General features: G+C 34.8%; 1 long non-coding RNA gene across 1 annotated transcript; it reads right to left on the bottom strand.

The window, feature by feature from the left end:
* Positions 1-2,635: 2,635 nt before the first annotated feature.
* Positions 2,636-8,050, bottom strand: LOC136999716 (uncharacterized). Its single transcript, XR_010890038.1, has 3 exons — positions 5,648-8,050; positions 3,293-3,449; positions 2,636-3,203 (listed from the first exon to the last, which is right to left on the bottom strand). It is a non-coding gene; the product is annotated as an uncharacterized lncRNA (long non-coding RNA).
* Positions 8,051-15,735: the final 7,685 nt, after the last annotated feature.

Raw genomic sequence — 15,735 nt, forward strand, 5'->3', positions numbered from 1 at the left:
TAAATGAGGTAGAAAATAAAACTGGGAAAACTATAAAAAAAACTGAGATGTGATAATGGGAAAGAATATTTAAATAGAAATATTTATCAGCTAGTCAGAGAAAAAGGAATTTTTATAGATACGTGTCCACCGTATGTACATGAATTAAATGGAACACGCCCTGATATTTTTTCTCTCTTCCTTTGTTTCCAATAATTCCTATACGTACATTAAGTTTCTCGATATATGAGAACAATGTACTTTAAAATTTCGTACACTTTAGGTATCTCGATCTGAGATCGGTGTACAATCTAACTGTCTCATGTAGACTAATTTACTAATTTCTTTAAGAAAAATTAAAAATTTAGCACTAACATCTTGCGACGGCTCTTATCGCCATTCCATTATATTTCTCGTTTGTTAACATATGGAGCCTTTTGATTATATGTGTTATAAATGGAACAGCCGAAAGATATAATAGATCAATTATGGACATAGCCAGATGTTTATTAGCACAAGCAAAAGTAAATGTTAAATTCTGGCCAGAGGCAGTTTTAGCAGCAGCTTATCTCAAAAATGGAACACTAGCTAATACTATAGAAAGAAAGACACCTTATGAAATATTGTTTGGTAAGAAACCGAGTGCAAAATATCTACGTATGTATGGTAGTAGGGTCTTTGTACATGTGCCAGAACAAAATAGAACTTCAAAATGGGATAGAAAAGCTGACTTGGGAATTCTGTTAGGCTATAATAAAGTTGGATATAGAGTTTTAATTAATAATAGAATTGTGGTTGCTAGACATGTAGATATAGTAGAAAATGATATAAGATGTATAGGTCTTGATGAATGTGAAAATTCAAGTGATTCTGTAACAGGTGATGAAAATTTAGAAGATTGTTCAGAGACGGATAAACAAGAATTAAAATTAAACGAAGATGGAACTGTGCCTAAGTGCCCGAGCTACGCCGCCATCTCGACAATCGACCCAACAGGAGCGGAATATAAGGGACGCCATGAACTTCAAATCAATTTTTCTCGAAAACGGCTGAGCGTTGCGCCCTATCCTTTTACTAAAGTACTCTTCTGATAGAGTACTATACCATATAAAAATTTCTTTGAAATCGGTGACCCAAAGTCCGCGTCCTCCTCTTGTTAGATGTAAAATGGGTGTATACAAAGAAATCCAAAAATAATTTTAAAGCTAGATTGGTTGTAAGAGGTTTTCAACAAAAGGAAGTAGTAGATGATATTTATTCACCAGTGACTAAAATGCAAACACTAAAAATTTTTTTGTCATATTATTGCTAAAAGGGTTTAATTATAGAACAAATGGATGTGGAAACAGCATTTTTAAATGATAAAGTTTTATCAGAAATTTATGTTAAACAACCAAGAGGTTATGAAGATGGTTCAAAGTTTGTAAACTGGAAAAAGCGCTGTATGGTTTGCGAGAAAGTCCGAGAGCATGGTATGAATGTTTTGATGAATTTTTGAAGAAACTAGGATTTAAACGTAGTAAATATGACTATTGTTTATATGTGTTAACTAGTAACGATGATATAATATATTTGATTATATTTGTCGATGATTTATTGATCTGCTGTGGAAACAAAAAGAAAATAGTTGAAATTAAGAAATTGTTGTCAAACAGATTTAGAATGAAAGATATGGGTGAAGTTAAACACTATTTAGGAATTAACATTGAGTATGATTATGAAAGAAATGTTATGACTCTAGATCAGAAATCTTATAATGAATCACTAGCTAGAAAATACCAAATTGAAAATTCAAAGTTATATAAAACACCGATGGAAACTAACTTAAAATTAGAACGAGAAGATGTTGTATCTAATGATATACAATATAGAAATATAATTGGAGCACTTTTATATATCAGTTCAGGAACCAGGCCCGACATAAGTTTTAGCGTTAACTATTTAAGTAGATTTCAGAATTGTTATAATGTAACTCATTACAAGTATGCGTTGAGAGTGTTAAAATATTTATACTTAACAAAAGACTTAAAGTTAATTTATAAGAAAAATAAAAATACAGAGATTCTTGATTGTTATGTAGACGCAGACTGGGCAGGTGATAGTGAAGACAGAAAATCGACGACAGGTTATATGTATAGTAAGGCTTTTTGGTAATGTAATATTTTGGAATACTAGAAAACAGAGAAGTGTAACAAAGTCTTCTACTTCTGCTGAATATGTAGCGTTATCAGAGGCTGTAAGCGAGATAAAATTCATGAAAGATATTTTAGAGAACTTTGACTTTTATATTGAAAAGCCTATTAAAATATTTGAGGATAATTCAGGAGCATTACGTATTGCAAAATATGGAAACTTCACAAAGAATTCTAAATTTATAAAAGTTTATTATCATTTTGTGAATAAAAATTATATGGAAGGTGTTATTGATGTTGTAAAAGTCGATACTGAACAAAATATTGCTGATTTACTTACTAACAATAAGCCATTGAGTAAAGACAAATTTCAAAAGTTTAAAAGTACCCAATAAACACGAATTGATATAAGATACGTATAATAATCCATAGAACTATACGTACTATACGGTGTAAGAAACGTATGAAATAAATCTATATAATCGGTGGACATGTCCGCAATCCATCCCATTTTATCTACGTATATAAATGGATTTATAAACATATTTATGAAACGTATTTTTAACGTATTTATAAACGTATTTATATAAACATGCTATACAGTATAAGAAACGTATAAATTAAACGTGTATAATTGGTGGACATGTCCCTAACTAATCCCATTTTATATATGTATTTATAAACGTATTTATAAACGTAAGGTTAACATTTTACACACACACACATGCGCGCGTGCGTGTATGTGTAGGCTAATAAAATTTAAAAATTATATTAATAAAGTACATAATTTGTTATAAGAAGATTTATTATAAGAATACTATAAAAATAAGAAATTCACATACAGTTTTAATATGAATTATAAAAAGTAGGTTGGTTTTCTTATTAAATAGATTAAAAAATGATGATTAATTTTCTATTAAATAAAATATGAAAAATACATAAGAGATCATGAAAATAATTAAATATTTTTCTTAGTAATAGAATAACTTAACCGATTATTTGCTAACTTCAACCAGTCCTTTACAGCGCTTTCAATAATCTTATCTCCCGTATATGGCCCACTTATCTCATTGAAGGCTAGTTTGGCACTTGCTAAGAAAATGATAAATATATTTACATATTTTTTATTTAATTGGATAAGAAACTTTTGTTGAGAAAATTAATAATAATTATATATATACCGTAAATAACGCTCATAAGTCTTTTTCCTTTAAAAGCAATCTTTTTCCGTCCAGCCCAATTAAAGTGCGTTGCTAATTTGTTCGTTAATAGAAATCGTAACATGCTCATCACACAACAACGTTGATTTTCACCACCGATTGACGCTAGTCTTGTACGCTGTAATGAAAAGAAGAAATAAATAAATAAATATATATATATATATATATATATATATATATTGTTACGTCCTGATCAGACTTCACGATTCTTTTCCTTTTATTAAATACCAGACCTAGTAAACACGGGACCAACAAAAAACTTTTAAAGAATATTATAACGCCAGAGCTGTTTTTCTCACGAGACACCATGAGCTCGAACTTTCTCACAGAGAAAAATAGCAAGGGGGATAGATATTTGAAAATACCTTGGTCGGTCAGCGTGCCTATCGTCGTCAGAAAAATCATAAAAGTCAAAACTTGCGGTAACCGGAGTCTTTAGTCGACTCCAGATGTTTAAAGTAGGAAATAAAAACTGGCACTAGCTAGCCATATACTTGGATTCTGCCTACGGGAACCCTAATAGATAGGATTTTACCGAGTGACGATCGGGTAATGACCACAGTCGCACGCCTAGAAGGCATGACACCTGATACGGTGCACGTGTTCAGTAGGTCTGGGAAACCGAGATGCATTAATCGCACTCTCCACGCGACCCCAGGGCCACGCGACAGTCGTAAACTGTCAAATTTATTAGATCAGTGACCCAAGGCCTCGCGAACTCATATACCGATTCTCAACCCTCCAATCCGAAAGCCGGGAATCGGGGCAAGCACCTCTATAGACCACCCTTTATTCCGTCGTACGGTCTAAAGACTACGCCCACCTAGATCTTAAGACACTGCGATGCACCCCACCTATACTAATTAACACCAACCGGGTTACGCCACCTCAAAAACCTACCCCCATCGCATATGGACCCGAAACGACGCTATTCCTTATTCGTTAGGGCCCCTTTCTTCCTACCCCCATTCCAAGTAACTTAATTACCTAAACCTAATCCTATTAGTTAAAAATGACGCCATCCTCCCCCACATTAAAAATCTTCTCACAAGACTAATTCCTATTCGATCCCCGCTTCAAAAACCTAAGATTTTCCAAATGGATCCACCCCAAGGAAAGGGTATAAAAACCCGTGTTTTGGTGGCTCCAAGCGCAATTATACCCACAATCACACACAGTTTTTCAAGCAGTTTGCGCAGTTATTCCGTTTAGCTCAGTTTCTCGAAACAGTTTTTCGAGTAGTTCGGGGGCGCGAATCAAAGAGTAAAATCAGTTGATACTTTGTCGCGACCATCTCGTGGTGCATCTCAAGTAGAAGGCCCATCACCCTGACGACACCATCCCGCAGTAGGGTGCCCACTCGTTTACAAAAGGGTCCGACGCCTATACAACACCTTCCCTCAACGGGGCGCCTGCTCAGAACCACCGAACATATTCAACGCGATCCGAAACTACTCTGCAACGAGTAAGTCAGTTCATTTCTCTTTATTTTATTATTTCTTCTGTCCTCCCTCCGGAAAAATAAAACACTCACACACACACACACATACACACACACACACACACACATTTGTAAAGAATACACAAATAAAATTATTAGCACCTGCAATTAAGAATTAAGTTTTGTATCCTAATTATAAATCCAATCAAATTAAAATGTTGTCTTTAATAAATTAAACTTTTGTTTTTTTTTTATTTAACCACACCCTCCTCGTTCGTCACCCCCCTCACACCTTCCCTCTCAAATTGCGCACAAAGGTTCCGCCCCGGGTAATAGGGATTCAATTCCTTGACCCAAAAAGGGAACCACGAGCGGTTGACTTGTTGACGGAGTAAAAACGACTCTTCCAGTCGCTGACCCGTCGCAAGTCCTAAACGTGCCGCTCGGCTCGTGCGGTCAGGTCCGTTTACGTCGATCGCCGAGCCCAACGAAAAAATTCTACATCTATCAGGACGTAACAATATATATATATATATATATATATATATATACTTTATAATTTTTAATATAAAATATATATGTGATTATACAAGAAAAGTTAATATGCATTTAATATATATTGTAATATATATTTTATAGCAAAGTTCTCCAACCTTCGTAGACAAAAAGCGAAGTCGCGAATATATAATTATTAAAACACAACTGTCCACATGCACATGTTCATGGCACATGTTCATTTTTAAACATTTCCTAAACGTATATAAAACATATATGAAACGCGCGTATCATTTCTAGGTTAGAGATCCTTGATTTATAATTTATAGCATTTCTATTGTGTATATTTATATAAAATAATTACTTTATTGGGTACTTACATTTATTGCAATTGATACTAGTTTGGGCAGACTTAATTGTTATTTCAACGGACCACATAAACTAGACAAGAGCGAATTACGGCTGGTATAACTGAGAGTTAAGTTGCCGTGATGATAAAACAAATGCGACACTATTGAAAGCTAGAAAGAAACACACCCATAAACAAAAGTCACTCAGCGCAAGCGCATAGGAACGTGATTCACGCGGAACCGTGTTCCCGCGTCTTCGCTCGTTTTTTATTATAACTGCTTTTTTTACTATATATATATATATATTTACTATATATATATACAGTAAAAATTGTAATAAATGAACGGGATAAAGGGAATTTTTTAACAATTAGTATTGCGCGTATAAAAATCGTTTATTATTATACTTAATCTATTATATTAAATTATTAAGTATTAAAACCGTTTAAAGAAAATATATTTATTGCAATATTTTTATGTATTCTATTATACAATGTAAGAAATATATTTATTATTTGTAGAGCTAGATTAATTTGAAATGTTAAAAAAATATATAATAATTACGCTTTTTAACGTATAGTATTATATGTTAAAAGAATCGTTATTACAGCGCTCGGAATTAGTTGCACATTTCGAGCCGATTTCCGAGACGACGCCTCCTGTTCCCCCACTACCGCCCGGCTGCTGGCGGCCGAGCCGCCGATAGCTCTGGCGCAGGAGCGTTTTATATAAGAAATAAGCTGGGTTGTTGAGGTACCTTTCAGAAAATAGTAATATTTTCTTTATTACATAAATAATGTTTATTTTCATTAATAATTAAATATATATATTATGTATTAATAAAAATAAACATTATTTATGTAATGAAGAAAATGTTACGATTTCCTGAAAGATGCCTAAACAATCCAGCCTATTTCTAATATAAAACGCTCCTGAGCCAGAGCTATCGGCGGCTCGGGCTCCAGCGGCCGGGCGGTAGTGGGGGAACAGGAGGCGTCGTCTCGGAAATCGGCCCGAAATGTGCAACTAATTCCGAGCGCTGCGTTATTATATACTTATACTAATAAAAAATGTTTTAAAATCGTATATTTATTACAATTTTTTAACGTATATTATTGAGCAGTATAAGAACCGTTTATGACTTACATCTATACTAATTGAAAACGTTTAAGAAATGTTTATATTACGAATTTTTAAACGTATACTATTATACGGTATAAGAATCGTTTATCATTTATACCTATACCAATTCTAAACTGTTGATATGTATATTATACTATATTTATACCAATAAGTGTTTATTGGGTAGTATGTTAAACATTAAGTAATTTGATATTATAAAAGGAAGTTAATATAAATGTAAGGAGGCGTGTTGAAATATGAGTTATATTAAGGTGATAAATAATGTGACGCCATCTATAGGACCGTAAGATAATAAGAGCGTAGCGAGTATCCTATCTTAATATATATATTGTTCTGTGTTCTTTAGAAGTTAAGAGAAAAAGAGGTGTGGTGTAAACATGTAAAAGAGGAAAAGTTATCTTATTAATATATATAATTTCAAAAAAGAAGCTTGTGTGATATTCAAAGATCCCAACAATTAATCTAACAATGGCATTCGAAAATTTTTGAAAAAAAAGAAGAAAGGAAAGAGTTAATGTGGCCAAGAAAATACATGACACAAGAAGATGATTTCAAAATAAAATGTACAGGATATGTACAGTATATGTACAGAAAATGTACAGATAAAAATATCAGTGTCTCAATAAAAAAATATTTGGACATTCATATAAAAAACAAACATTTAAATAAATTTAAAAATACGCAAGAAAATAATATTAAAAAACAAAATACAATATGGAAATATTATAAAAAATTGCCCGATTTTAGGGCTACTTGTAAATTGTGTTACAAGAATTATAATTATGTGACATTGAGTAATGCAAAAAAGCATATAAATTCATGTCATAAAAACATTTTTATATATGAGACTAATATAAAATTTAAAAAATTTATAAAGCTATATTTCAAATATTTTGATAACACATTTTTACAATGCATTATTTGTGATGCAAAAGTTCTGTCTGTGGATGCAAAAAATCACTTGATTTTGCATACTATAAAACAAAGATATAATTATAAATATAAAGATTGGTCGCGGAAATATTAAACACAAAAAGGTGATTTTAAGATACAGTGCGACATTTGTAATCAAAACATAAGTGTTTCGACAGATACATGTTTAAAAGATTACATTAATGACAAACATGTGTCATTAAAAAATTTTTAAATAAATAAAATAAATAAAATTAATATAAGTAAATTAATAATAAATAAAATAATAAATAAATAATAATATAATATAAGTCAGGAAAGACGTGTGTCAAGGTTGTTGCACCAAAAAATTGGGGATCAGGATCGAAAGATCGATTGGCTTATTGCACTGCAGAACAATGAAAAGAAATCTAGGATAAAATCGATTAATTATTCCTTTCACAAGAGAAAAACAGATGATCGTATCGGTGATGTTTGGTCTTTGAAAAAAACAGATAACAATAACAATGAAAATATTAACATTAACATCACACCTGATAATTTTAAATTCACAAATGATTTCGAAATAATACGCGATAATTGGTTTTTGAACATTTCTAATTTTACGATTCCAAATGAAGTATCTCTGCTTTTACAGTTGGGCGATAGATTCAATTTACCGGTAACTAACAAAAAACAGATCTCATTCGAATTCATTAAAAACATAGAAAGAAACATAGAAAGATATGATAAAGAAACTCAGTGTTCTGAAAGGAATAAGGCTACGTCGATTATCGATAATTTTGTGATCTCGGGTAATAACATCGATTTTCTGATTGGGTCTTGGCTCAAAATAACAAAGAAATTCATAAATGATAATCCTGATGTTATTTTCACAAGAGCTGATAAGGGAAACGTCACGGTTGCTTTAAACAAAAAGGATTATATTAAAAAAATGGAAGATATTCTTTCAGACACAGATACTTATCACATAGTTGAGAGGGACCCAACCAGAAAATTAACCGAAAACGTGCGGACTCTACTTTTAAGATGGAAGGGAAGGGGCTATATCGATAAGCACACATATTTTTATTTATTAAAAACTGACGGGATTTTATCGAGAGCTTATGGTCTACCAAAGATACACAAAACTGGTTTTCCACTGAGATTAATAGTTTCTTCTATTAACAGCCCTATTTACAATTTAGCTAAATACATACATGAATTATTGTACAATAGTTTAAAAAAACCAAACAGTTATATAAAAAACAGTTTTAGCTTAGTCAAAAAACTCAATGGAAAACATATCAATCCTGATACTTGCATTGCTTCACTAGATGTTGTTTCTTTGTTCACCAATGTACCGATTGAAAATACGGCCAATAGCATAAAAAACGGTGGGGTCAGATAGAGGGGCATACTTCCATACCACTCAATGAACTGGTTATGGGTATCTCTCTCATTCTAAATTTCACGTTTTTTAATTTCAATAAAAAAATGTACAAACAAGTTTTTGGTACACCAATGGGCTCTCCATTATCCCCCATCATAGCGGATATTATTCTACAAGACTTAGAATGTTTAGCCATAGAACGTTTACCGTGCACTCCGTATTTTTATTACAGATATGTTGACGACATCCTCATTGCAGTCCCTAACGACCTTATAAATAAAACCTTTTCCATTTTCAATTCGATACATCCAAGATTACAATTCACACTGGAAGTTAATAATAAAAATCAGATTAATTTTTCTCAATGTTTTAATTATTAATGACAACTCAAACATTATCTTTGACATTTTCCATAAATCTACATACTCGGGAAAATATTTAAACTTCCATTCACACCACCCTTTAACACACAAAAAAGGCGTTATTATTGGCATGGTTGATAGGGTACTAATGTTATCCCATCCACAATTTTAACAAAAGAATTTAGAAGACATAATAACTATCTTATTAAACAACAGTTATCCTTTAGATTTTATTTTTTTAACTATTAAAAATAGAATAAAATTTCATATACACAAAAATTTTAACAAAAAAGACAATAACAACGCAAATACGAATAATAATAACAAAAGAAAGATTTTTACAATACCATATGTAAAAAATTTATCGGAACAATTTATTCAAATCTTAAAAAATAACGACAGTATGTTGGCCTTTTCGTGTGACAATAAACTGAACAAATTTATAAAAACTGGTAAAGACTCTCTAGATAGGATGAACCAATGTGATATTGTGTATAAGATTTCTTGCCGAGACTGTGACGCTACGTACGTAGGACAGACAAAAAGACAATTACGGACTAGAATAAAAGAACACAGAACGGATATTAATAAAAAATCAGGCTCCCCCTCAGTAATTTCGTGCCACAGAATGGATTTTAATCATGACTTCAAATGAGACGAAATTGATATATTAGACAGAGAACCTTGTTACAGTAAAAGATTAACTTCCGAAATGCTACATATAAAAAGACAGAATACAGGAATGAACAAACAGGAGGACACAGAATCATTACCGGATTCATATCTACCAATACTCAAAAAATTCCCCACCCTGTAGTTTTCGTTTACCTATCCCCTCTTGCCTTTCCATCCTACATCCTTACCAGTCGAGTCCCACTCACATCCGTGGACACATGTCACAGTTTTAATTGCTTTTACATAGTAGTGACGAACCGTTAAGGTACTGATATTCAAAATTATTATTATTTTTTTTTTTTTTTTTTTTTTTTTTTTTTATGGTTTTATATTTTTGTTTTATCTAATTTTTTATAATTGCTTTCAATTTGGTTTATTTTTTCTAATTTTGCAAGTTAGACGGTCCGTGGCTTCACACGTATATAACTTTACTAACCACATTGTACTACACGTTTATCAGAGGTATTTATATAATTTTTTTTCTACAACTTGTTTGAGCCGTGAGAATACCCCTAATTTTGGTTTTTTCACTTTAACAGGATGCGTTTCCTTAGTCAAAAATAGTACCAAAGCTTCGCTAATCATGTACTAAGTTTTAAAATTTGTATTACACTGAAGATGGCCACGTACCTTGGCCAAAACGTCTGTAGAATTTTATAAATAAAAGGAATTTTTGAGCAAATCGATCCAGCTCTTGCTCTATTGGCTATATATATTAAAACGATTTTTAATTTAATTAAGGAAGAGCAAAAACCAATTATTATTGTATATAATATAATATAATATAATAATAAAATAATAATAATAATAAATAAATAAATAAATAATAAAATAACTAACTAAATAAATAACTAATAAATAGATAAAATAAAATAAATAAATAACCTACGATTTGCATCTATAATTTACATCTATAAATTAATCTATTCTTCAAATTTAATGAAGATATATTAGTGTATTATACATTACTACATTTTTACTACATTTAATAAAAATGTATTCTTCGCATGATGATATAATATCTTTTCAATTTGCTATGACGATGCGTTGAATCTTGTTGCATCTGGCAAGATAGATGTGAAGCCATTGATCACTCATAACTATAAAATAGAGGAAACCAAAAAAGCCTTTGAGACCAGCAGAATTGGAGCAAGTGGAGCTATTAAAGTTATGATTCACTGTAAATAATAGGTGAATTATAGAAAGATTCTGAGTGTCAGAATGTCAAATGCAATCATAATTTTCTGAAAAAAAACACTATGTGATAAAATTATAGATTGTAATATGTTAAATTACATAATGTTATTTAAAATTTTTGTGTAGACAATAAGCCTTAACTTACTTGTTTACATATTATCTCGTATCACAATATGAAATGTTAATCTACAGGGTGATTCAGAACAACCCAGGTGTCCTTGCACAGACGTATTCCTGAGTTAATTCTGAGACAATTTTTCCTTTACAAAAATTTTGTCCGCAGCTTATTTTTCAAGTTATAAAAGAAAAAAGTTATCAAATCACGGGACGAATACAAAAGATAGGCAGGAGCGGCGCAACTCCATTCGACACGGGTGATTACGGGACGCACGTTGCGATCAAACACACGTGATGAAACACGCGCCACACACGCACGGACGCACGCACGCACGCACGCACGCACGCACACGCACACGCACACGCACACGTTTTGGGGGCTCGTCCGGGATCAAAATGTTGCGCCCGCGAACGGTCTTTCCGTCATAAACGGCACGCACGAAAGAAAGAACACTTTTACGAACACAACAGAAACTTTATTTCACTCAACCACTGAACAGAATAACACAGAACAATCCCGTTTAAATGGTACACCGCTGAGCTAGCAGAAACGCGTCCGCACTTTTCTGCAGCTCCCGAAAATCTGACATCTGTCTCCTTGTTTACATTCTCTTAGCAACAACTTGTTTATTTACAAATGCCATACGGCTTGAACTTATAGTGACCGATCGATATTATTGATCGGTCCGTCAGCTGTAACACACAGCATTAGCGGCGAAAAGCACAGGCGTAACAATACTTTTCAATAAAAACATAACCTGGTTCATTGTTTACATCGAGTACTGTCTCCGCATCGAGTTACGTGCGTTGTGTAAACGTTAGGCGTATCCTTCGAATAATTTTTAGTCACCGAATAATTAATCGGTAGTAATAACAAACCGATAGATTCGTGTGTGAGTGTGTGTAAATCTGTGAAAGTATTGATTACTGTAATTGCATGTAGTGTGTACTTTTTTCTTAATAAAAGTAAGCGGAATATAATTATTCGGCAGTGATTAATAGTAATAAATCGATTTATAAATCATTCATTTACGTGAGTAAATTCGGTAAAATTATTTATCCGTCAAACAGAATAAAGACGTTGAATTTGTAAAAGGTAAGTGAGCGAGCGAGAGAGAAAAAAAGAGAGAGAGAGAGAGAGAGAGAGAGAGAGAAAGTTGCGTGTGCGTGTGCGTGCGCGCGTGTGTGTGTGTGTGTGTGTGTGACGCGTGTTTTATCACGTGTGTTTGATCGCAACGTGCGTCCCGTAATCACCCGTGTCGAATGGAGTTGCGCCGCTCCTGCCTATCTTCTGTATTTGTCCCGTGATTTGATAACTTTTTTCTTTTATAACTTGAAAAATAAGCTGCGGACAAAATTTTTGTAAAGGAAAAATCGTCTTAGAATTAACTCAGGAATACGTCTGTGCAAGGACACCTGGGTTGTTCTGAATCACCCTGTATATATGATGTATAGCACAAAAATTCATAAATGATAAGATTTGGCCAAGTTCCAAAAAAGACACTCCAATATGTTTATATTTTAATAATTATCTAAATTTTTTATATATTACCAACATAAAAAATAACTGATACATTATTCGAGGTGTAAATTCAAAATAAACATACATAAAATGTATAAATAAAACTGATCAAAATTTGATTGAAAAAAATTACATAAAATAACAAAATATTTATTAAAAAATACATAAAAACTTGATCTACCAGATCTTGGGCGGTTTTTAATGCTACCAATGTCCTCGAAACGTTGAATAGTACGGATTACAGTACTTTTAGAGATCCTATTATTTTCATTCCGACGTAAAACAGTAACAAATAATGATAAGGCATTAGATGTTTTATAGTCTTTCGTTGAAAATCCCCATATTTCCATCAATCGCGTTGCACAAGAACACAAAATCGGTCATGCATCTGTCATTAAAATTTTGAAATTGAATAAATGGCATCCATACTCCATTTGTGCCAAGAGTTGTCCGAAGACGATTTTAATAGACGCATCGAATTTTGTGATTTTATGATGGAGATGATTGTCGACGATCCTCTATTACTTAATAATATTGTTTTCTCTGATAAGGCAACATTTCAACTGAATTGAAATGTAAATAGACACAATTGTTGATACTGGAGTGACGTTAATCCTCACTGGAAAAGAGACAATCACACCCAATATCCACAAAAAGTTAACGTATGGGCTGGTATTCTTAATGGCCAGTTGGTCCTTTTTTCTGCGACGTGAACTAGTCTCGGAATCACGCCAGATCCGAGGGAGCACGCCCAATGGAAATCGGTAACCGCGGTACTCCACGATCTTCGGGAGTTAGGTAACTTACGCGGCGTCGGCAGTAAATGCACGACTCGGTAACTCGCAGTATCGGCAATAAATGCTCGATTCGGTAGCTCACGGTATCGGAAATAGATGCTCGATTCGATAACTCGCGGTACTCCACGCTCGTCGGGAGCAAGGTAACTCGCGAAATCGGCAATAATTGCACGATTCGGTAACTCGCGGTACTCCACAAAATTTGGGAGCAAGGTAACTCACGCAATATCGGTAACCGGAAATGGGCGCCAGGTGCGAGTAATCGCACCGCGGTATCGGTAACTTGAACAGTTCTTAAAAATGCTCGGCCGCTCAGTATATGGCAGAGGGGCGCAGTTCTTTTATTTGACGTTAGGTATCTGGAGTGAGAGGCGAACACAAGGACAACTCAATAATTAAAATCTAACAATAATGTATTTCAATGATTCGGTTACAAGGTTAAAGATGCGTATCTCGTTCGGCCTGAGTCGATACAGCAGAAATGGTTTAATACGGTAGTAAGGCCATTCACCCAATCAATCGGTAACAAGAACAAATTTCGATAACTACACGAAATTTCGGAAACGCGATCACGATAATTCGCAGCTGATCCGACGATATCCAGCAAAACAAATGACTTATATTACGACCATCCGACACGGCCGGTGAAGGCCAAATAAATATACTTTAAACAACGGTAGCTTAACGGCCAGAAATTAGATGTCGCGGAACGGCTATTTTTGCGGGCTTTCACGTTTCTCGCCGAGACGCTAACTTGGCGGTAACAGCGGTCTCGCGGAGAACGTCCCCGAGCAAAATCCGTCCGCGGACATTCACCCACGGTACTACCGGTACGGTGATAACGCGACAAAAACGGTAACAAAACGGTATCGTAAGAAAGACGGTAGCAATCGGTATCTTCAAAAAGAAACGGTAACGGAAAGACAGTAGCAATCGGTATCTTCAAAAAGAAACGGTAACAGTAGGACGGTACGGTAACAAAACGAACGGCAAACGAAACGGCAACGAGAAGAGACTGTCGGCGCTTAATTCACGCAAGACGGAGAGACTTTTACGCGATATCCGGAGCCGGCTAGACATGCGGTAATTGAGCGTCAATACGCGCTCACGGTATCAAAAATCTCGGTTAGTTGTGTGAGACACTAAATACAAAACAGACTCACGCTACCAGCCATAACCGGACGGAACTCCACGGCTACCCGAGAGGCGGCTTACATCGAGTTGACGTCTTCGGCGTCTTCGGCGTCGTTGGGCTGAGTCCTCGTGTTCGTCCTTACGCACTTGCGGCACACCGAACAGTGACTCTTTTCGGCTCTGCACGTAGGTCCTTCCAAATCCGCGTCGCCTTCTTGCGCATCCTGCCGATTTTCCAAAAAGGGGGGCCCTTAAGAACCGTCCACAGTTCATCCAGGGCACCCCTCCCCTCGCTTTCTGTGGTTTCCCTAAATCATTCGGCCGATAATGTGTTGATGAGTCGATTTTCCCGGAAGAGACTAGTTAGGCTGGCCGGGCCATACTCCGATCTTTCCGGGTGCAGCATCTTTGGAGTCCTCGAAGCCGTCTGCAGCCGGGCGAGGTCCGCTGCTGCGTTTCTCTGCGCTTCTTTGAGTTTGTGGCTAAAACCAAAGCAGAGTTAATTGTTAGGGCTTGGATGGCGGAGACGACGGGATCGCGGTACCTGACCTATTGCTGTGGGGTCACTAACGCGTGACAAACGTCGATGATCCCCCGGCGTCCGGTTTCTATGGCGATGCCGAATCTTCGCCCTGAGGCACAAAACACGCAACGCCGCCCGCACGGGGTCTCGCCTTACAACTTAAAAACGATATTAACGATACAAAATGGGAACGACATAAAAAAACAACGCGTACAGATTGTGGAGTCTCGCGGGCTGCTCTCTCCACGCGAAGAGCAACACCAGGACTTTTTGCTCCTTTGGCCGGGCTATCGCCCTTGTGACGGCGCTCGAAAAGCGTCACGTCACACTTCATTGAAGACAATTTGACAGCACAGGTATACAC

This window comes from Linepithema humile, chromosome 1 (assembly GCF_040581485.1).
Source record: "Linepithema humile isolate Giens D197 chromosome 1, Lhum_UNIL_v1.0, whole genome shotgun sequence".
Taxonomy (NCBI): domain Eukaryota; kingdom Metazoa; phylum Arthropoda; class Insecta; order Hymenoptera; family Formicidae; genus Linepithema; species Linepithema humile.